Source organism: Hibiscus syriacus, unplaced genomic scaffold (assembly GCF_006381635.1).
Source record: "Hibiscus syriacus cultivar Baekdansim isolate YM2019G1 unplaced genomic scaffold, ASM638163v2 tig00116975_pilon, whole genome shotgun sequence".
NCBI classification, from domain to species: Eukaryota; Viridiplantae; Streptophyta; class Magnoliopsida; order Malvales; family Malvaceae; genus Hibiscus; species Hibiscus syriacus.
This window is the reverse complement of record NW_024063499.1, coordinates 534845-560004: the sequence shown is the minus strand read 5'-3', so window position 1 is coordinate 560004 and position 25160 is coordinate 534845. Positions and strand designations below refer to the sequence as shown.

At 33.6% G+C, this 25160-nt stretch overlaps 1 long non-coding RNA gene and 2 pseudogenes across 1 annotated transcript; 1 reads left to right on the top strand and 2 right to left on the bottom strand.

Annotated features, from left to right (window-relative positions):
* Positions 1-2864: 2864 nt before the first annotated feature.
* Positions 2865-4958, bottom strand: LOC120192388 (annotated as a pseudogene).
* Positions 4959-12712: 7754 nt separating this feature from the next.
* LOC120192473 lies at positions 12713-19197 on the top strand (annotated as a pseudogene).
* A 92-nt stretch (positions 19198-19289) lies between these two features.
* LOC120192474 lies at positions 19290-21747 on the bottom strand. Its single transcript, XR_005522778.1, has 6 exons — positions 21516-21747; positions 21317-21414; positions 20773-20796; positions 20174-20293; positions 19961-20089; positions 19290-19765 (listed from the first exon to the last, which is right to left on the bottom strand). It is a non-coding gene; the product is annotated as an uncharacterized LOC120192474 (long non-coding RNA).
* Positions 21748-25160: the final 3413 nt, after the last annotated feature.

Genomic DNA, 25160 nt, shown 5'->3' with positions numbered 1-25160 from the left:
GATGATACTTACATTTTTCTTCATACAAATTTAATAATATAATGAATTTCCTCTCGTTTACTAAAGTTTTCCCTTAAAATCTATATATATAATTTTTTTCTTTTCTTCATTTTCATATTATCTTATTTAATTTTTTAATAAGTTGGAGATTCGTGTAATTACGGGGTCATAAAATTTTCATATTAAACAAATTTGACCATTATATTCTCTTAGGGCAAGTTTAAAGACTTCAATATTCTTTAAATAAAATCTCGAATTTAAATATTATAGATTTAAAATATAATATAAAAAGTATAATCTTATTCATTTTGGACATAATAAAATATTTTGTGATTGTTATTATATACAAAGGGAAAACAAAAGTGATAAAGAAAAATGAATGATAAGAAATTTAGTTGAATCTTAACAATTTTACGTGACTTTGTATCTGTAACAAACTTAAATACGGTGGTGTTAAATTAGCTGAACGACGGCAATAAGCGATATCCAGATTCGGATTAGCTGCAAGTAGTCGAAGATCCTCTTCTACGCAATGCTTTTTTTTTTCTAAACATATAAAGATTAAATTATTTCTTTTAATAATAGAAGGACTAAAATGAATTTTTTAACGTATGATTCAAGCTTGCGGTGAACTTTAATCAGACCCGAGTAAGTAGTTGTGGTTATTTTCATCGGATTTGAGAGAAAGAAACAAAGTCTATGGTTATTTTATATTGGCCTATTGGAATAAAAGATAGGCATATAATTTTATATTAGAGAGTACAAATTTTAAAAATTTAAAGGTATAGAATTTTGAAATCTAAAAAATTATCAATAGAAAACATAAATAAAATATTTAAATTTAAAATTTTTATAATTTGAACATCCTTTCTATCCATCACTGCTTGAAATCAGGTTAAGAAAATTGTTAATTAGTTTCTTCAATTATAGATAAATATATATTCTTTGAACTTGATTGGTTAATGAACGAGAAGATTGTTGGGGCAATGCCATGAATAAATACAAACACATAATTTAGGTGAGGGCTTTATCATGGGTACCCATTTTTCTTCACCAGCATCTCATGTCATATAATTCAGTGCTGCCACAATTGGTTAATAATCACGTTTAGATATAATTTTCTGCTTAAGACATGTCTAAACATTATGTTATCCATTTAATTGGATTGATTTATTATAAACTTTTATTAAGTTACCTAGAGATTGAATAAAAAATTAGTACTAATAAAAGATATGATATCAAGTTCTCTTCTAGTCCCCCCCCCCTATTTACAACAAAATTATTTAAGTTTACCATGCATTAAGTTAAGTAATATATGTTTCTCATCTTAATAAATCTAAACAATCTTAACGGGGCACCAAATCATTTTGCCAATTTGCAATTAAGATACAAATTAATCTTTAATAATTATTATAATATATATTTCTGAAATAGTGTTGTTTAGGGACAATAATGATATTAATGAAGCCTCTATCTTCCACAACTTGCTATCATTTTCATGTGCGTATGCATGGATGACGGATCCATCAACTTCATCTTTTGAAAACCCTCGGAGAAGAACTTTGCTTAATTATTTTGATATAATATTGCAACCTTTTAAAGTTAAATCCAGATTAAGTTTTTCAAATATCTTTTCTATAACGATTTATTTGTTGGTTTATTTAAGTGTTTGTAATTTTTATTTTAATTATGAAATTAATTATTATAATTAGTCTTTGTTTTCAAAATAAAATAATCTTTTTATTTAAAAAATAGTTAGTGTAATAATAATGAAAAGAACCGACGACTCAATCCAAATGTCTTAGGGTAACCATTACTTCAAAAGATTCAAATGCCCAATAAAAACCTTGTTGTTAATAATTTTGGCAACAGTTCTAGAGACGATAAATTCAAAGCAAAAAAATCAACCAGAACGCTGCACAGAGGTTTCTTTCATCTTCTTCCATGCTTGGTTGATCACGCTCACAACCACTACGGTGGTTGTCACGGCCGATAACGGAGCTGCTAAAACACCCACCACCGGCAAAGCTTCTAATGCAGGCGTTATAACAGCAACAGCAGGTGCTACAGTTACAACCACAGACTCCACTGCTTCAGCTACCTCAGCGATATTTTGCTCCTGGACCACCGTTGCCACCGCATAAGCGGCTGATTGCGCCGCCTTCTTAACTGCTTTCGATGCCTCGGCAATGTTTTCTTCATTGAAAACGGCTGCCACCGTTTTATGTGTCGTCGCCGCCACAGCAGAAGCGGTTGAGTGAGCATTCACTACAAATGAATCCCAACACGCCATGCGATCAACTCTTCAAGCTCTGCTAAAAACTTAAAAAGGATGGCACCGATGAGAATGGAAGCGGTGTGTCTGTGTGCTATTTATAATAGCGTGCGAGTAGGAAGCTCGTCATCGATCGAATAGCCGATATAAAGAGAGTTATTGGAATGTGAATTCCAAAATTAATGTGTAGTTCATGAACCTCGATATCATGATCCTCGCGTGGATATTACTTGAGATTTTTATCAACCCCTTGAATGGAGTATATAATGTGCGTATTTTTCTACGGAGCATGGAACAATACGCGACCTTACATATACGCTTGCCCCCATGCATGACCGCATACGTGTCCCGTACTACATTAAATTTCAAAGGAATGGCTACTTGTTATAACACCCAAGCTTACAACCATATGATAATGACTTGATTAGTATATAATTATATTTCCCAATTAATTTTTGTCCCAACATAAGAAATAAACATAAACGTAATTATCTTCTGAATTTTCAAATACAAAAGAAATTAAACAAATATTTTTTTTAAAAAGAAGAAGAAGAATAACACAAAATAACCTCATATGTTATACTACAACAAAAACAAATGACAGTCCATTGATTGCTTAATTATACTACCAAACCTGCAGTATATTTAACCCCAGTCGACGGCAACCACAAGTCCCCTTCAATGAACTGAGCCACCGTAAAATTCCCAGCTTGAGCCGAGTTATTCAAAGCGTGGTAGCCGGGCCACTGAACCCTGCCCTGGAGACTGGCACCGGGCCGAAATTCATGAACTCGGCGTAATACAATGTGTCCAAAGCAAAATCTTGGTTCCATTCAAGCCACCCTTGTGGCCTTATAGCATTACCGATGTATGATTTCATGAAAACTGTTCTTGAATACAGTTTCCAGGGTCTCCCAAAGTACGTAGCAGTCGAGTTAACATTAGGTAACAGATCCGTATCGGCTGTGATGTTGCAGAATTGGATCGAGAACCCCGTCGGCTGGTTTGGATCTTTCCGACCTTGTGCGGTGATCGTGTTTTCTGGTTCGATAGGCCTTGCTTGGCTAGGATTTGGCAGTTTTGTAACACCACGACGGCGTCTCCGAATATGAAATCCACGGTGCCGGTGATCTTGCATTCACGGAAGAATTGACGCATCGAGTGAGTGTAGAGCGAGTCTTGGTAGCCCCTAATGGCACATCGAAAGAAAACCGAGAGGTCGGAATCGGATCGAAGTGCTACCGCTTGGTGTTTCTCAGGCCCTGCCGTGTTCTCGAATGTTATGTCCCTTGCTAAGAATCCTCTTCCACTTACAGCTGCAGATTTTAGGACAATAACATTCCACAATCATTAGTATGGATCGTGATCACGTGATAGCTTTTAATTTTCGAGTATGAATCGAGATGATAGAAAATAGAATTTTGCAATTTCATTATAAAAAAAAAGTAATGTACTCACCAAAAGTTGCAGACCGAAACGTGGTCCAACCGTCAATGAAGCTTCGGTTCCCGATATGACTGTCACATCCATTCCATCACCGATCATCACAAGGTTCCATTTCTTCTTTTTGATTTCCACATTCTCTTTATACAAACCCTTTTTAACGTAAATAACAAACCTGTTCATACTGTAATCTGGAGCCGCCATCACAGCATCCATTATCGTAGTGAAGTTCCCGGTCCCGTCTGCTGCAACCACAACATCAGCTGTTACCCCATTTGCTTGCAACAATCTCCGGTCTTCCCTCTTGAACCACGTCGGAAACCGGGAGTTCATTTCACTTTTTCGGCCACCGATAGTGTCGGAAACGGCGGGTTCGTTGGACATGGAACTGGAACCTGGGTGCACCATGGTGAGAAGGTTACTGACCAGTGAAGTGACTTGGTTCAGACCCACGGATACTACCGTTTTGGCGATGCCGTTTGTACCATCGAACCCTTCCATGCATGTTTGCTGATTCGCCATTGCAGCACTTAACCATGTCCTTAAATCAGAAGATACGTCACCAGTGCTGTTATGTTTATTACCTGCAAATTAGGAAATTATATTGTTGAACTACAATTAACTAGAGGCCTTAATATAGGTAAAATTCTTCTTTTGGTCCCCTTTATGTTCAAAATTAACTATTGCTTTTAAGTATCATGCATGCATTTTTATGTACTGAAATGGTTTCCCTAAAGAAAAATCTATATTATTGTTTTAATCAAAGTAATAAATGGTGTCGACTATTTCAACTAAGAAATAATACTATAAAACTAGTGACATAAAATAAAAGGTTTGAGAAACTATAGGGATGAAAACTACAATTTTACCAAAAGAGGTGTATGGTGAAGTACCGGTTGGATTCTGGAAGCAGACAGGGACCAACTAAGTTCATCAGCAGAAAAATCCAGGAGATCAAGGCAATCAGAAATGGCATTAGAAAGTCGAAAATCACCAAAAAGGTTACCAAACTGAGAGACGATGGGGGTCACTTTCTTACTGCGTCGATGGTGGTCCTTAGAGAGCCAGCAAACTCGGCCGCCGGCACAGTTAAACACTCAGCTCCGAGAAAATCAGTGTTGCTGCTGCCGGCGTTGGAGCTGGTGCAGAAACAAAGCGCGACAAATAAAACCGACAGAGAGAATGAGGGTGAGGGGAGATTTGGCATGTTGGGTTTTTTGTGGAAATGAAAATTTGTACTTTGAAATTGAAGAAAGAAGCTTACCATGTGGTGAAGAAGACGGAGAGAGTGTAACGAATATTTATGGAGTGAATTAGAGTTAGATGGAGCGGGAGGTGAGGGAATTAAAAGGGAGGTTGAGTCTTGAAGATGACTGTTGACTTGGGTGACATTGTTTTTAGCGACGCCATTGTTACTTGTGTCGGCGGTGAATTTATTTTTTATCTACATAAATTACTATTACTGGTTTTTTTAAGTGAAATATATTGTAGCACCATATTAATGACATCAATTGCAGCAAAATATTCATGGCTTCTTTTATCAGAAGCAGAGTAAACTCTAACTGACTAAAGAGTGGATTTATATCAGAATGACGCGAAAGCGCGTTTTTCAGCTGCCTTCATTTATTGCCACGTGTATTTCGGCAATTAATTTTTAGACGAATGATTTTTTATTATTTTATTTAAAATATATAAATGATAAAAAAATACTTATTATTATGTTATTGATAATTATATAAAAGTATATTTAATCTAAATTGTTACTCAAGTAATATAAATATTTTAAAAAATAATAAATAAAAGGTATGCTTGTTTTTCCATAACGTATAAAAGAGAGCCGGGTAAGGACATCTTGGATAACTTTTTCATGTGCATGGTCCCATCGATCTAATCTTTAAAACTTGCACATAATAATTTCATCTGATCATGCAATCTTTTTTCCCATTTCAATTAGACAATAATTCATCTTTGATTATTCTCTTCAATTTTCAAACAAATATAGACACGTCAAAAGTATGTTTGATCATAAGATGGTCCTAGTTTCCACACCTACTGGGCTTGGGAAAGTGTCCAATTCCACTTTATCTCATCAAATCCTTCTAGCTTTAGTTTTTTTTCTTAATATAATCGATTCTTTTACACATACTAAATGACTTCGATGATTAAAGATTATTGTTATTATTTAAAATTTTGAATTTAAATATCACATGTGTAAAAATATAAACGTTTACTATCAATAGTTAATAATCTTTAAATAAATATTATTTTATATTCACCTCATATTAATAAATATAATCAATTCCTTTTATATCTCCAAATTTATCTTTTTATTTATTTTTTTTCAAAAACAATCAAATCATTACTTTAAAAAATGTAAATTATAAACTCCATCATACTACTCTTATTTTAGTCATAAAATTTTAAAAATATAATTTACTTATTAAATTTTTTATTTATTTCTATTTTAATCGTTCAAGTATTAAATCATAAACAAAAGAGTTACCTGGCAACTGCATGGGTTGATGTGAACTGTTTTTTTTTTAATTTATGTGTCAATCACATCATTTTTTTATTTTAAACTTATTAAATTACAAGTTCAGATGAACTTATACATAAATGTATTTCTCAGGCGAATATAAATAATTAGTGATTTTGTCGATGCAAGACAGTTTCGAATTATGAGCTTAGTTGAGCTGAACTAATGCAATTAGTTAAGAGAATCACTGAGGAGAAACTAGTGAATAATATTTCAATTTACATATGTAATTACGTATGTATATATGTATTCATATTATAAAAAATAACCAAGAAAAGAATATCCACGGCCCATCCATTTAAAGCTTATTGTAGAAAGAAATAATAAGTGCAAATATACCTCAATTCCAGTGAATTGAATGAAAATTTTAAGGGTAAACTACTCTATTGGTCATCAAATTATTATATTTTTTATTATAGTCACCGAATTATTATCCCTTTTATATTCTAGTCACCAATCTTATATATATATATATAAAATCGTCGTTAATATGATTATTTTCTCCTCTTCTTCCCCCCTTCTTTTATTCTATAGCAGATTAGTCTAATGGAATGATGGTTGTGATGATTCATACTACAAGCTATGTGGAATGTTATTAAAGTTGGTGGTTTAAGAAGTAGTTCATTCGTAAGTAATACAGTTTTGTTGATAATAATAATATTTGAGCAGAGTCAATGGCGGAACTAAGTGGAGTTCATCTCTTCGCTCAAAATTTTAAAAAATTCAGTTTTAGACCCTTAAAATTTTCAAAATAAATAATTTAGTCTCCACATAATTTTTAGAAATTCATATTAAGCTTTAAATTTTTTGAATGTTCTTAACTAAACTCCTCCTATAATTTTTAAAAATTTTCATTAAGCCTCTCAAATTTTTAAAAATTTTAATTAGACCCCATTTTTTTTTGAAAAAAATGTAAACTTTACTCTTCAAAATTTTTGAAATTTTAATTTAAACCTCTAAACTTTTTAAAGTTTTAATTTGCCCCAAATTCTATCACCAAGTTCCGCCGCTAAGTAGAGTGATTTTAAGTATATATCCTTATCTCTCGACCTATTTTCACTTAGAGCTTAGAATGAATTCTTCATTAAATTTCTATCTTTCATGATAAAATTTAACATATTTTTTTTATAAATATATCAATATAATTTGATATGATAAATTTTAAATTTGATGCAAGTAAAAATAAAATTAATGAGATTGGATTTAACATGACATTTTCGATAGTATCTTAGCTATGCTTGCAAATGAATGGCTGCTTTGTTGTTATAAAGAAGTAGTCTTAATGTAGCGTGAGTAATAGGGTGGTTATTATGTATAACAAAACAAATATAACATATAATTTCACTTTTACTTTTAATGCATTGTCAAACAAGGCGCACATTATACCAAAATTGTCTTATGTCCGACTTTGTTCAGACATTAATTCGGGAATGTTAACGTGGCCGGTTCTTTATGTAGTTATGTGTATCTCTAGTGAGTCGCAGTCCAGTATTTAAGGTACGACCCGAATTTAATTGACAGGTTTATATATACACAGACTCGTGGTCCATCTGGTGAGGGCGGTTAAAGGATCAGTGGTAGAGCAGCAGATCTTGTGTTTGATACCATGGGAATGCAAAATCCTGCATTTAATTGGACTGTATTGTTTGTTGTTTCTGGGCTGGTTTCCCCATTGTTGGCAATGAAGGTTTAAGCCCAATGGGGCTGACCTTCCCGGATTCCCCTTGTCGTGTTGACTCCCTGCTTTCTGTAATCTAGAGGTTGCTTATATCCATTACCAATCTTATAACACATTATCTGCCTTCTTTAAATAAACACCATTTTTGCTTTTAAGAAGAAAGTGGAATCCATTGTATAATTTGGTAAATGTAGAATCATAATATTTTTAAGAGAGAGTTATGAATCTTGGAAAGGATTAGTCTTTGTAAAACAAATCATAAAAATATCTTAATTCCAACAAGAGACAATATATCAAGAAAAATACTAATGAAATTTGAGAATGATCAACACTTACTAAAAATAATTTTCAGACCTACAATAGATTTCAAAAATTAATCTAAAATAGATAACAATTTTAAAAAATATTTTTTAATTCGGTCGTCGCGTCAAATATTTGAGGACGATTCAAGGTAGGAATGGATCACAATGGAGACATGCAGGGGCCGTGCCTCCAAAAAATTTGGAAAAAAAATTAATTTTAGACCCTTAAACTTTGAAAAAGTTTAATTTGTCCTTCACAAAATTTTTAGAAATTCATATTAAGCTTTAAAATTTTTTAATGTTATTATTTAAACCCCTCCCATAATTTTTAGAAATTCTCATTAAGTCACTCAATTTAAAAAAAAAATAGTTATACCTCAATTTTTAGGGGAAAATGTAAACTAAACCTTTAAAAATTTTAATTTGAACCTTTAATTTTTTTAAAAAAAAAAATTAAATTGATTCCCCAAAATTCTATCGTCGAATTTCGTCATTGATTCGAGACATGATGGTCACATACCATACTCTTGGTTGAGTTGTGAGATTGAAGTCCAACTTTTATTAAATATTACACTTTAATTGAATTGTAAAATCATATTTAGTAACTTGTGTACTAATATATAACTTGTCTGCCTTGAATAAATTATAATAAACGATTAATTTACGAAGAGAACATCTTTTTATTAAGTATCACATATTTCATGATTGAAATGTAAACGCAAATCGTTAGAAATAAGATTGATTTATTTGAAAGACGTCTCGCGCCATAAAGACCAAGCAGATAAACTATGTCCGTGACGTTTAATATTCGCCCATTCCGTATGAAAAGTTTGCATAATTATCCAATCATAATTGAGACACGGTAATCATTAAAATATTGGATGTCACATTTCAATAGATAGGGACAAAAGAAATAAATAAAGAAATCCAATTATTAATATCACTGGTCTGCTCGGAACCTTAGTTACGCAGGCAGACTGGAATTAATTCGTTCCGTTCTATTCAACATCAGCAATTTCTGGTGCAGGCAGCTTGTCTTTCCAGCATCGATTCTTAAAGCAGTCGACCAGCTTTGTGCAAGATTCTTCTGGAAAGGTGAAGACAAACCTGCTGCTGGAGCTCGGGTAAGCTGGGATAGTATATGCCTTACCAAATCTGAAGGAGATTTAGGGTTGATTAATACATCAATTTGGAACAGACATGCACTATAAGCCTCATAAGGAAGGTTCTTGCTGGTAATGGTTCATTTTGAGTTGCATGGCTTCATAATTACGTTCTTAAAAGGTAGGATTTCTGGCAATTTGAGGCTGGAACAAACGTTAGCTGGGGATTCAAAAGAATTCTAAAATTGAGATCTTCTGCTTTTCCTGTTATTGCTTATGGTTTCACGCGTACAAAGGAAATATGTGAGAACATTTGGATACAAGTGCAAAAGGTATTTTGGCATCGCTTAATATGGTATCCTATACATATTCCAAAGCATAACTTGATTGCTTGGATGACCATTTTGAATAGATTACCTACCAGAGATCATTTACAAAGAATGGGAATTTGTACGGATGAACTTTGTGTTAACTGTAGCACTCATCAAGAAACTAGAGATCATATTTTTTTCTAATTGCTCCTTGGCTATTGGTCTTTGGAAATCTATCATTAACCTGAATGGGATGAACTTTTATGCTTTGACTTGGGATGAAATGGTCGCTCATTCTTGCTCCCCTTGGAAAGGAAAGTTCCTCTTAACCATCATTTTGAAGATTTCGTAGAATGCTTTCATCTACTTCTTGTGGAAGGAACGGAACCGGAGAATGTTTCAGGGGCGTTTCAGAACTGCAAACGATCTTCTTAAAGAAATCGTTGACGTGGTTGGAATCCGTCTTAGGGAAATCCATAAATAGACTAGATAGTGCTAACTTATTCCTTTGTAATGCTTGGGTATAGTCTAGCCAACCATTGGTTGTGTAATTAAGCTGTTTTTGTTTATTTTGTTGATTGATTCTTTGGTTGTAACTAAACCTTGCCATTTGGGTAATAAAACACTGAATTATCCAAAAATTATTAATATCAGTAATATTCTTGTTTTAATTATAATTATACCATTATATATTAAAATCAGCTGTGAATTAACAGAATTGGCATCAATAGCTTAGTGAAAAACCTACCCAATTTGGTATAATATCACGCCATTCTGCCTACCAACAGTAAATCAAGGGTAGTCTTTGGACCCAATTATGGACGAGTATTTGATCCAATTCCAACGAGTTTTAATTTAATTTATTATGATTTTATAAAATTAATTTTTTTTTAAAAAAATTGAGTCTAAATCAAATCAATATTGTTAAAGATATGAAAGTCATATCGAATTCGAGTTTATGATAAAAACTTCTTGACTCTACATAGGATAATAATATAATCATTCTTTATATATTTAGAGATAATTATAGTAATATCATCTCTATATATATTTTTCAATTAGATTCCTATTTTCTCTAATAAAAATAAAATTATATACATATATATTATATATATTTGTGTCGGATTGAAGTTAAATACAAAATTTTAACTTAAAAATCGAATCAAATTAAATCTAAATCAAATCAAATGACAAATAAAAATATAATACTATGATCGGGTTTTAGATGAATCAAAAGATTAATTTGATCAACCCTAACCATCCTTAGACCTAATATATAATAAAAACCATTCTCCCACAAAGGAGCCTCTAGTTTTTCGTTATTTTTCTAGAATACATATTTTATCGACTTTTTTTTGTTTTAGAAAATATAAGTTATTTTTATTTTCATTTTATTAGAAAATAGGAAACGGTGAATAAACCGTGTTTGGTTGTAAATTTAAAAAATAATTTGTGGAAAATAAAAAAATAAGTGAAAATATGAAAATATAAAAAAGATGTTTTCAGTATTTTGATTAAAAATATTTTGGAAATTTGAAAAATAAAAAAAAACATGAGATATATATTTTAACTTAACTTGCACAAGTTCAAACCCTTCTAACAATAATATTTTAATTAATGGTATATCATATTGCAAAAAATCAATGTGGTCCCTAAACTTCATTTACACTCAATGTGGTCCTTAAATTGAATTTTGTTTTTAATAATTTAATTTTTATAGTATTTTTACATTTAATGTATTTAATATCTTAATATTTTTTATATTTATATTTAAATAATTTATTATTTTTTATAAAAAATTAAATAAGTTATCAAACTTTCTAAAAAATCAATTATGCCCTAGAACTTAGCCAAAAAGTCAATTAAGGCCATCTACTACAACATTGTCCATCGTGTACTGTCATAACAGTATCGTGATTATCACATCAATATTGTAGATTATCATACGAATTCGTGAATTGTCATGTAAGCATCATAACATTTAAATTTGATTACGTTTGTCAAGAGTTAGATTGTTTTTTCTCAGTTTAAGTGTTGTATTGAGTGCAAAAAAGTTGTATACACTAGTTTTTCCCCAAAAGTTTGAGAGTCAATTTTCACTATATATATTATTTTAATGACATTTTATATGCTTTTACTTACAACAATATTTTTTTGTGTATTCTTTAAATTTAATTGAATTTTAATATACAATAACATTATATTCTTATTAAAAACTAAATAATTTTATGCTATAAAATTTCTTATCAATTATTATTTTATTTTTACATAAATCACATGTTAAATTTATGTAATGAAATATTTTAATAATTATAGTTTAATTTTAATTATTTAATAATTATTTTTTCATTTCTATTTTAAAAAAATCAGATATCAAATATAATTTTATAATTTTTAGTTTTGAAATCAAGTTTTAATTTATATTAGCCAATATATTTTCTAATTTTCAAAAACTAAAAATAAAATTTATTGTCTAAAAATAAATTTTTTTTTAAACTAAACGTACTATTTTGAGAATTTTCATTCTCACCAATTTTAAAAATATTTAAATATAATATAGAAAATACTTAAACCCGTTTCATTTTGGACTCTGAATTGGACCCGACCATCGAATATACGTGACCAAAGATGCCACTTTTCTTTTAAGTAGAGACGTGATAGGTGGTGTAAGGTAACTTGTCCCAGGTGGCAGAAACTGCTACCTAACATGATAAGCTCGTGAAACTAACTAAAATGTAGGATACACGTGGCCCCATGTTAGACGTTTTGGATATGCTACATTTCTATTGTGGGACCCACATCTCCTCTGTCCTTAACGGCATATCCTATCATCAACTTCATCATCACCAAACTTACTGAAAAAGAAAGTGATAATTCATCAATCTGATTCACGGAGTCAGCTTCAGTAACCCAGATACATGCATTCGCATATCATTTAAGCTAATAAATCCAGAAAAAAAAACAAAACAAAAAACCCCAAAGTAAACGTTTTATTATTTATACTTCCTTCTTCTCACACCCCTGCATTGTTTGATCTGTGTTTGATTTTCTTTCTTCTGTTTTCTCAGAGCAGTTCAACTTCTTCGGTGATTCTAGGAGCTAGGTAGCAAATACCCCATTTTTTTACTGCTAAAGTTTTCCTTTTCTTTGAACGTAAAGTGATTCCTCTTTTCAACGTTATTTTATTCACAATTGTAGTACTCATTTCTTATTATAGAGGATATGGTTTCTGTAATTTTATGTTTATGGAGTTTTTAGTCTCCACTATTCAGTGATGGGCATTTTCCTTTACAGAGTTGTTTGATCGCTGCTCCAATTTGGGTTCATCTCATGTTTAATTCTTCATTTACAAGTAAGCCTCCCCCCCCCCAAATTCTCTGTTCTATTTTCTAATCTATATCCTATGGAAACTCTTGTTGAATCTTTCTCAAATGAGATTTTTAGCCTAAAAATACACTTAGAGTTGATCTCTTGAATGGGAAACGTTCCATTGACTGATCACTCAACACTGATCCATAGAGGTATAAATTGCTTTGCTGTAATTTTTTGTATTCTGTTATGGGATCCATAATTGTACAAGGAACATACTTTGAACTTTGAAGCGAAAGGGTATTCAACACTGGGTTGGATTCATTAGCAAATACTAATAAAGAAGTGGCTTTAAATCTGTGTTCAATCCGGTCTAAAGAAAACTGTAATAAGTAATAGTTCTATTTGTTCTTTCCTTTTTGTTTTGTCTTATGAAGGTTTAAGATGCTTGGAAATGGAGTTGTTGGGATTCTTTCCGAGTCGGTGAATAATGGGAAAGAAGGGTTCCTCTCCCCATCGCATTGTGCACGGCTTCTTCACAGTGGGAGGGAAAAAACTGGAGTAGCTCGTATAATCGTGCAGCCATCGACAAAGCGCATACATCATGATTCACTCTATGAGGATGTTGGTTGTCAAATATCAGATGACTTGTCAGAATGCGGTCTTATTTTGGGCATCAAGCAGCCGAAGGTGCTGAGCTTCACGGTTTATTCTTTACATATTATTAACTTTTATAGTTTGGGAACTCCTAAATAACTGGTTGGTTTGCAGTTAGACATGATTCTTCCTGATAGAGCCTACGCCTTCTTCTTCATACTCACAAAGCTCAGAAGGAGAACATGCCATTGTTAGATAAGGTAAAAATTCTCGTGTTGTGTGTTTATATGACTTTGAGCTATTATATGACTTGTCTATGGCATGCATGTAGATCCTTGCTGAGAGGGTATCTTTGTATGACTATGAGCTTATTGTTGGGGACCATGGTAGAAGGTTACTTGCTTTTGGCAAATATGCTGGCAGAGCAGGCATGATCGATTTCTTACGCGGATTGGGACAGCGTATGCTCTATGACCTTAATGTATCCTTGTGTACGTGAAGATGCTGAATTTTTTATCGAATTTTCAGGGTATCTATGTCTTGGATATTCAACACCCTTCCTCTCTCTGGGTGCATCATATATGTATCCTTCTTTGGCTGCTGCAAAGGCTGCAGCGATCACTGTGGGTGAAGAGATAGCTTCTCAGGGATTGCCATCTGGAATATGTCCTGTAGTCTTTGTATTCACCGGTTCTGGAAACGGTATTGGAACTTCTCAGTATTTTCCTTTTTGTCAGCCATTAATAACAACACGACATATTTGTTGTCCTGCTTCAGAGTATGAATTACGTTATCAGATATACATACTGTATAAACTTGCCTAATGCTTTCTTTTAGTACTAGTGTTCCTATTTAGGATAAATCTGATGAAATTTCCTCAAATTGCTTATTAAATTTGCAGTTTCTCTTGGTGCTCAAGAGATGTTCAAGCTTCTTCCTCATACTTTTGTTGAACCAAGCAAACTACCAGAACTCTTCAGGAAGGTTAGTTCCATTTGAGCACTCTTTGTGTATGCTTAATATGGCATGTTTAATCAAAGGCTATTCTTATCTTTTATATTAGTTTTTACCCACCTTTGATACCGCTCTTATCGAAGTTTTACGATCACTCTCAGGGACGGAATGTTACATCAAAGAGGGTCTATCAGGTTTATGGTTGTATAGTGACTAGTCGGGACATGGTTGAGCACAAGGATCCTTCAAAAATGTTTGATAAAGTAATCCCTTCTCTCTATTCCCTGTTGTTCTTTCATTGAGACTAATCTATTTATCATATAATGCTAACTTTGGGTGTTCTTTTTCTCATTTTCTCATCAATTTCCAGGCAGAATATTATGCACATCCAGAGCATTACAATCCCATTTTCCATGAAAAAATAGCCCATATGCATCAGTAATTGGTAGGTGATGCTTTCTGCTGACAACATAAAGGCAAACACTGTCACTGAAATCTGCTCTTTTTGACAGTGAATTGCATGTTGGGAGAGAAGATTTCCTAGATTGTTGAGTACCAAACAGATTCAGAGCTAAAGAAGAAAGGGTGTCCACTTATTGGGATCTCTGATATAACATGTGATATAGGGGGCTCAATAGAGTTTGCAATCAAACCACATCAATTGACTACCTTTCTTCAGGTATTTCAATGCTAGTTTGAAAGTAGAGAAATCAGGATTTCTAGTTCACATTCACCCATGATGTTGATTCTGAAGCTGTGGATTATACGGTCAATCGTGCTTTTTCAGATATGATCCCTCGACCGATTCCTACCACAATGACATGGATGATGGGATAATATGTTCAGCTGTTGATATTCTTCCAACTGAGTTTGCAAAAGAGGTGCAATATCTCCCTTTCCATGGTTTTCCAACGTTTTATGGGTTTTTCAGGTTAATGTATATTAATCATGACATTTAACATGCCATTTTTAAATATGTCAAGGCTTCCAACACTTTGGAGACATTCTATCACAGTTTGTTGGTAGTTTAGCTGCTACAACAGATTTCGCTGAGTTACCTGCACATCTCAAGAGAGCTTGCATTGTCCATGGTGGGGCACTCACTTCCTTATATGAATATATCCTCGTATGAGAAAATCAAACACAGAGTAAGCAGTTAATTTCAATCTTCAATAATCCAAAACCATAAATACTTTTTTCATCTGTATATCATCTTGCTCGATTTGCAGAGATATACCCCATAATCTTTCCAATGGACACTTGAACAAGAAAATAAATACACTGTATTGGTAAGTATCTAAACAACAGTTGACCTTATATCCCTTAATCAGGACCGTTGACTGTAATTGTTGGTTGACAGGTATCATTGAGTGGCCACTTATTTGATCTGTAAATGAGGCTTGGATATAATTGAAGCAGCTGGTGGTTCATTTCAGTTGGTAAAGTGCCAAGTTGGTCAGAGTACGGATGCCATGTTATTCAGAACTTGAGGTAAGTATAATAATTAATGCTTTAGGTTATTTGTGGCTGTGGTTATGCCAGAGAACTAGTAGGTAGCCATTTTTAGTTTCAACTTTATTTGATTAATATATAAAAAAACATTTGAATTAGTATATTGTTTAAGTAAATTTTTATATTTATTAACCTTTATTCTTGGATTTACCCATGGTTGCGTGATCATATCAATTACGTACTTCACATATGGACATAATTTGTTTTTTTCTTAGATGAAGAGAATTTCAATTCATCAAGAATTCCTTGGCTGCATTCATTACAAGAAGCCGTGTGTTTTTTGTAGGTTGGTGCAGATGATGGTAAAGTTCTGGATCAGATCATTGATTCATTAACTTGCATAGCCAATCCAAGCGAAAACCATGGAATCCGGAATCAAGATGAATAAGATTTCCCTCACGGTTGGTAAGCTACAGGAAACTGGGATGAAGAAGGAATCCGACTCGAAAACGAAGACATCGGTTCTTATACTCGGTGCTGGTCGGGTCTGTCAACCAGCCTGCGAGTTTTTAGCATCTATCGGAACTGGTTCATCTCGCCAATGGTATAAAACGTGTCTCGGAAATGATTCGGAAGAGGAAATGGATGTTCATGTTATTGTTGCATCTCTGTACCTTAAAGATGCTGAAGAGGTCATAGTTTAGAGATCCCGATCCCGATTTTGCTCTTTTGCATTTCGAAGTTTATGTTCTGATGATATTGTGGATTTGCCAATTGCCAGATAATTCAAGGGATTCCGAATACAAAGGCTGTTGAGCTTGATGTTACTGATCATGGAGCTCTTTGTCAGTATATTTCGCAGGTAGTGTCTTGTGTTACTTTGATTGGTAAGCCTCTTGCTAAGTATGCTTCATTGTTTGCGAGGCCGAGATCATTCTTTCTGTGCCATTAACAGGTTGAGGTCGTTATCAGTTTGTTGCCAGCTAGTTGTCATGTTGCCGTGGCAAACGTGTGCATCGAGGTACTTTCTCGACCATAATTCGGCACATGAAAAATCATGAACACTAAATACCCAATTTTATTTTATCAAAACATCATCTCTTTATGCAGCTTAAAAAGCATCTTGTGACAGCAAGTTATGTCGACAACGCCATGTCAATGATGGAGGAAAAGGCCAAGAACGCTGGCATTACCATTCTTGGTGAAATGGGGTTGGATCCTGGAATCGGTAATCTTTCAGTCTATTCATGCTAGTATTTTACGTGGATACGAAGATATGACCATCCTAAGATCGACCCTATACATAAGAAAATGTAATGATGGATTAAACATGTTTTTCTGCTTTTCAGATCATATGATGGCAATGAAGATGATAAACCGAGCACATCTCAAAAGGGCAAAGTAAAGTCTTTTACTTCCTATTGTGGAGGGATCCCATCTCCAGCGGCTGCAAATAATCCATTTGCATATAAATTCAGGTGCATTTGGTTCAGCTTTGGAGTTAGAAGGCCACTAATTGCTTTCACATTGATATTACTCATATAAATTAAAGGAAATCACTAGAGTTTCATGTTTAGCACCTTAGTTAAATGTCAGTCCATTGGCCGTTCCTGACTGTATTGTTGGTTTTGTCAGTTGGAATCCAGCCGGAGCTATTCGATCGGGCAAAATCCTGCCACATTCAAATATCAGGGTGAAACTGTATGTAAATGGTAAAATGTCAACGTCTTTAACATGTCAAAGAAAATTTACGTGTGCATCAAGTCAACTTCCTTTTATACTCTCATGCATGTTTTAGATCATGTTGTACTTAGCGATCATGTTTTCAGGGAATGACCTGTATGATTCGGCTGTGAAATTCCGGATACCCGATCTTCCGGCTTTTGCATTGGAGTGCTTGCCTAATCGTAACTCATTGATTATGGTGATCTTTACGGGATCAGACATGAAGCATCAACCATATCCGAGGAACACTTCGCTACGAAGGCATGGAAAGCCCCTCTTTTCTAATCTTATTCTGTTTAAACTTCGATGCCAGAAACTTGAATCTTAATATCTCATATCTTGGACAGGTTTCAGTGAGATAATGGCCACACTTGCAAGAATAGGTCTATTCAATGCTGAAACTCTTCCACTTCTTCAACAAGAAAGTCGACCCACATTTAGAAATTTCCTCTGTGAACTTTTGCAAATCGATACCAAAGACATGGATGAAACTTCAGTTGGGGAAAAATGATAACCGAAAGGATCATAGAACTCGGACATTGTAAGGAGCGAGGAGTTGCAGTAAGGTTGCCAAAACTATCGGTAAGCCAGTTTACAGTCTAATAACAATTACCTGTTGTTTTGACATAGCAATCAAAAGTTGCAGGCTATAACTCCCTCTTTCAGGTTTTTGGGACTAAAGGATCAGACAGAAATCCCTGTTTCGTGCCAAAGTGCATTCGCCGTAATATGTCATCGCATGGAAGAAAGGCTTACATATTCTGATACAGAACAGGTATATAAAGTTACTTGTAAATGAAGGAAAACTAATTTGATGAAAAAGGTAAGATTAAGTTTTTCACTAGCTGTTTGATTGAATGCTCAGGACATGGTTTTGTTGCACCACGAGGTCGAAGTAGAATTCCCCGGTAGCAAACAGACCGAGCATCATACGGGGACACTACTGGAATTTGGGAAGGCTAAGAATGGAAAAACGATTTCTGCAATGGCCCTTACTGTTGGTGTTCCAGTAGCAATTGGAGCTATGGTATTTTTACTTCTTCCTCTTATACATGAATCATTTACGATAGAAAGTGCTACCAATTTAATCGTTTGCAACTCTGATGGTTTCAGCTTTTACTTGTAAATAAGATCAAAACACGAGGTGTTGAGGCCTATTGTTCCTGAAGTTTATATACCTGGTAATTTTCACCATACAAACTGCATTTTCTTACTTTGATTCATTACGTTGGATATATTACGCTTAACTAATATGATTTGTTGCAGCTTTGGATATTGTTCAAGCCTATGGTATCAAACTGATGGAGAAAGCAGAGTGACCATCATCTCTCATAATATCTTGGGGAGAGTAGATAAATGGTTTTATATATAATGTGAATATTCTTGTTCAATTCATACAAATATTTTTATCATCTCAAATGACGACTATATGAGTCATGTAAAATGGGTATATACTAGTATTGATGTATAAGCATATAAATAAAATGATAAAGGGACATAAGCATACTTTAATGCTATGCTTGCTAGTACATGTGAAGTAATGATGGGAGTAACCTTTGCTGCTTCAGTGAATCATGGAGTAACCTTCAAGCTTTATGAATTTATATTTACATGAAAGTTCTAAGGGCATTCTGCATCATGCAAGTCAATAAGAAATATAAGAAATGCATTATTTCACTCACATTCCTTCAGTTTTGCCTTCCATGTTAACCAGTACAACCATGTCCCCATCTTTGGCTGGTCTCCTTACAGTTGATTCGCCCCCGAGCAAAATAATAAGCTTGATTTTTCGGCCCTATCGAATGTTTTAGGGTTATGAGAAACAGTTCACAAGACTATGGTGTAGGATCCTGACCATAGAGACCATCTTAGAGGATAGAAGAACTAAGGATCCACGACGCTATTTGTCATTCCACTTCTTCCCAGTTATGTACTTGGTCACCAAAGGGTGTTCCTCCACTGATTGTCTTACACCATGGATACGAGTTCTTGTAATCAAACAGCAGAACTCTGATGCCAATGAGCACACTCAAGAGCATATCTCGGGTTATCGTCAATTAGAATTTTGGCTCCTAATGACCTGCAAGAAGAATTAATTCAGCAAGAAAAAGAAATCAGAAAAAACTTCTCAGGGAATGAATAAACTCATCAAGACACCTATCGCGAAGAGATGCTGGTATACTTGCATTTATATAAATGATAGAGAAACAAGCATGCTTGAGATTATTAAAGGAATTCATGGATGAAAATAAATGTTAAGGGATCATGTGCATACAGGCATTTCTGATTTAGGTCTAACTTGCCGTCAAGAGCAAAATGGTTGCCAAAGTGAATCTCTGGAAAAGTCCAGGATAGTGCTTCTCTAACCACTCAATTGTATGGCCTTAATACATTCTGCCGAGACCTACTCATAAATTTATGAAAGACCAGCTTATGCGCAGAGGTCAAAGACAAATGCATTATTAAAGAAGATGGTATGCATACATACGTTACAACCGAAAGGCTACAGAATCTGATAACTTGTGAAGGGTCATCTGAGCACCTGGGAGGGGGTGGATACCTTTCTTGAAATACGGTGTATTGAAGAACTCGTGAACACGGATATTGGCTGTCAAAACAAGAAACCAGGGCATGTTCTGAAATAGTCCTTAGACAAAGCAAACTCAACAAAAGTTAAAGGATTGAATGTTTTTTCAGAAAAGTTTATTAAACAAAAAAAATACATGCAAATGCAGAAACATTAGCAAGTTCGCAAAAGTTTACAACTGATGTATGAGGTTAATCAGATACTATTCCTTTTTTTACCGGATGAAAGAAGAAATTCCTCAAATCACTTCCTAACATGGATCTACTTAGCCTGTTTACTTAAAGTTGCAATAAACCACAAAGGACTACACCTAGGTTGAGAGCCTTCAACTTTCATCCAAAATTAAAGTCTAAATCAGCGCAATTTATACAAGGAATTTGATGAATTTCATATAGTAGTAGCAGCAGCATCTTACTGCATGCCTTTTTGTCACATTAATTTAAATACATATGCATCAACATCAACATCAACAGAGGAGTTAACAAGTATGTTACAGATACCTTCTCACGAGAACAATTCCATATCTGTAATAAAATAAACAAGGAATTACAAAATTTATTGAACAAACATAAATCAATATCAAAACAACAGCTGACTATCTAAAACAGAAATACAGGACAAAAGTAAAACTACTAAACCAAAGACCACATGTCCCCGACTGCATGGTAAAACAATCATGTTACTGCAACTCGAACATGGAAGCAATTTTATCTCGGAAATTTCAAACAGAATGAGACAATTACCAACAAAACTTGTAATACAAATGGCAAGAAGCATTCACATATAAACCATTCGAACACAAAATGATAGTACAAAGACTGGACTTACAGTTAAAACCCATTAAAGCCTTTGTCTGTGCCTACAACCATTTCATAGATCTCCATGACATTAAAATCAGCCTTTTGGGATGAAGAGTCAGTTTTTTTTCTTATTTCCTCTTTGGAATTCGCTTTTTAACATTAAGGTGTCTTTTCGTTCTTTTCCAACTTCATTCTACTACTATTCACAGAAAAAGTAAATAAATTGTGAAAAAAGAAGTCTAACCCTGAAAAACTCGTACACATGGTACTCTGAAACTGAATGATTCAACGAATACCGATCCGCTATAAATCTATTCAAAGCCGACACAAAGTTTCCTAGTACTGTTATACCAAAGAGCCAAGAAAAATAATTAATAAGTGCGTTAGAAATACATACTCTTTCTCACCAAAAAAAGGAAGTGTTGGCAGGAAAAAAATTGCACCTTCATCGACATCGACAGCACCACAATTTTCTCCGGCAACGGTTTGTCGGGAAAATCAATAGTCCCCCTCTGAAACGATCCGTAAGAATCAGCCGCCGTCTTTCCATTTTTTGGGGTTCATTTGAAAATTTCCAATTCGCGCGCCAATTGGGAAGCAAAGACGACTGCTTTCTGATCCCAGTTTCTAGGGGAACTCTCGAAACAACTCTTGAAACTCAAATTTAACCTTAAACCGCCGCTGCCGCAGCCGCAGACATTGTAATTTGTTAGTTTTTTTTTTTTTTAAAAAAAAAATTGGCCAAATCTAACATTGGAAATGAACAAAGGATGAAAAATTCTTAGCCTATAAATAGAACATTTTCCTTTGATTAAATGTATGTCAATCACCAAAATACAAGTGGTGTAATAGAAGCTATTAGCTATACTAGTAGAGAATTAAAGGGAAATTCTTTTGGATGTACTTTAGCTTTTGGGCATGTGAGAGTTAAATATTTTGTAGTGTGGTTGTAATAATTTTTCACATAGTAAATATTTTTTCTCTTGGTTGTCTTTTGACAACACTTGTGGTTTTTCTCCATTTGGGAGTTTTCCACGTTAAATTATTATGTTTTCTCTCTTTTATTTTTCAAGTATTTTTGTTAATGTTGTGATCTAAAAAGATTGTTGGATTACAAGGGGTCTATTTTCCCAACAATTGGTATCGGAGTCAATGGTTTGGTAAAGATAAATTTCAAGGCGGGGTAAGAATTTCTTTAAAATTCTTAGTATGCTCTGTGGTTGCGGCTTTGTCCGATCTTCTACATCAGAAAAGATTTTTTAGAAATTGTTGTGGTCCAACTGGAGGTCTTTTAAATACGTTATTGTGTTTATTGAGTGTGATATTGTGTAAGTAAGTGCAGCCAAGAAAGTTTTGTCACAAAGGCTATAATCGCCTAAGGAGGTTGGGACTTAAGCGGTACCATTTGTGTCCCCCAATCTTCCTGGAAACTTTCTTAGTGCATTTTGTAGACACAATTATTCACTCATTATTCACGTGTGAGATCACTGGAGCATTGTTGAGCAAAAATGAGTTTCAGATTTGATATTGAGAAATTTGATGGGAGAATTAATTTTGGGTTGTGGCAAGTACAAGTCAATGATAATTAATTCAGTCTAGATTGTATAAGGCCTTAAAGGGAAAGCCCGCTTTTTGTCCGAAGAAAGGAACCAGATAAACCTAGTGACAGCAGTAGAGACAAGGGAAAATCCAAGATGAGTGAAGAAGAATGGAGGAGTTAGACATGAGAGCGCAAGTCAGATTCGTCTCTGTCTAGCAAAAAATGTTCTGCTAATGTTGCTAGATGGTCATCAACAAATGAGCTTTGGGAAAAGCTTGAGGAAATGTACCAAGCTAAAAGTCTTTCAAATAGGTTAATTTAAAGGGGAAATTTCACAAATTGCAAATGGAAGAAGGTACAAAATTTCTGACCACCTTAGCACTCAATGGGATTGTTTCTGAACTGGAATCTATTGGAGTGGAGATTGTGATGAAGATAAAGCATTGAGACTTATTTGGTCTCTTCCATCTTCCTATGAGCACATGCAACCGTTTTAATGTACGGGAAAGAGAATGTGAATTTTCAGAAGTGACAAGTAAGCTGATTTCGGAAGAAAGAAGGCTGAAAAATAGAGAGAACAAATCTTCTGAAAGTGGAGCATTGTCGGTTTGTGGAAATAGGAAGAAGTATAAAGCTCCAAAAGAAATTATCTGCTGGGGATGTGGGCAACCAGGACATCTAAAGAAGGATTGCAAAAACGGTAGAGCTAATTCGACTAATGGCTCAAAAGTGATGCTACTAATGTAGTCGTCTTTGAAAATGAAGACGATGAAATTATTTTTAAAGTAAGATATATCCTCATGGCATGATAGCTACCAATTGAGTTGCCATGGAAAAGGAGTATGAAAAGGTAGCATGTCCACATTACACATGGGCATTAGTTGACAGTTGATGCAAGGTGTGTGGTGGAATGTCGATGGCTAATGAACTTCCTAGAAAGTCAATATTGGAAGTTGCACCATAACTTATTAGCAGTTTTTCGACATGAACTGGTCGAGGTAAAAATTCTTGGAGTTAGTGAATTCCAGTGTGCATACTCTTATGGTGGAGTATGACAATTCTTGTTTTTAGAATTGGACTATCATAGCTGATGGTGTTATTGAGGTAGCTGTTGTTTTATGTGAAGAATTATATGAAATTTTTGTCAAGGTGGAGATTTGTTAATTTTTTGGCAAAAATTGGCCAAATCCCACATTGGAAATGAACAAAGGATGGAAAAATCTTAGCCTATAAATAAAACATTTCCCTTTGGTTAAATGCATGTCAATCACCAAAATACAGTGGTGTAATAGAAAGCTATTAGCTATACTAGAGAATTTAAAGGGAAATTCTCTTTGGGTGTACTTTAGCTTTTGGGCATGTGTGAGAGTTAAATATTTGTAGTGTGGTTGTAATAATTTTCCACATAGTAAATATTTTTCTCTGGTGTCTTTTGACAACGCTTGTGGTTTTTCTCCATTTGGGAGTTTTCCACGTTAAATTATTGTGTTTTCTCTCTTTTATTTTTCAAGTATTTTTGTTAATGTTGTGATCTAAAAGAATTATTGGATTACAAGGGATCTATTTTCCCAACATAATTTTCGAAAACGGATCGTTACGAGCCAAAAACGCCATGCTCTTACGATTACAGTCAGAGATTTGATGAATAACAATAGAACACTGCCACTTGCTTCTTTACATAACGAGGGACTTCACATTCCAGCTTTCCCACCAATGGAGACAAAGCAAATAATGATTTGCAGCAAAAAAATAATAAAGAAAGAAAAAGAAATTTGATTAAAATCTATTAACTAATACGTAGTACTATAAAATCAGAAAAGAAGAACCCCAGAAAAAAAGTAGCTTATTAGAAATGTATTGGGTTTTTAATTTTTGGTAAAATAATATTTAAAATATCATTTTACCAATTTTTCTATTGGAAAGTAGGTAGTGAAATTAATATTTTTAGTAAAAAATATATTTTGTAGTGTTTTTGAAAATATTAAAAAATTATAATAATTACGGCAATTTTTTTAATCGTATATTAAACTATCGTAAGACATAAGATAAGGTAAGAAAAACAAAATCATCCCGAATGATTTATTAATAATAATAAGTACGTCGCAAATAATTAATTAAAAAATTGAATGAAATTTCTTTTGGAATTTAAGTGGTTTAAAATTAAAGGAATTTGAAGAATATGTTGAATTTAGGAGGAAAATCTGAGGGATTTCATAAAAGGATGTTTAGATTATAATATTAGAATAAACTAAACAGATAATTATTACTTTTAAAACTTTAAATTTGAGTACTATATTTATATAAAAATTGAATGTTTATTATTAGATATTTAAAAACCTTTCAAATAAATATTATTTCAACGTCTCAGATTAATAAAAAATTATTATAATATTATAAGACTCGTGATTCGGAGAAATTGGAAGCTCCTTTGTATTTTTCCCCTTTTTGTAGGTATTTACTGAAATATCACCATGACAGTAATAATTACTTTTCAGATACAATTTCTCTTAATTTTATTGATCTACCACCTTTCATAACAAGGCTCAGA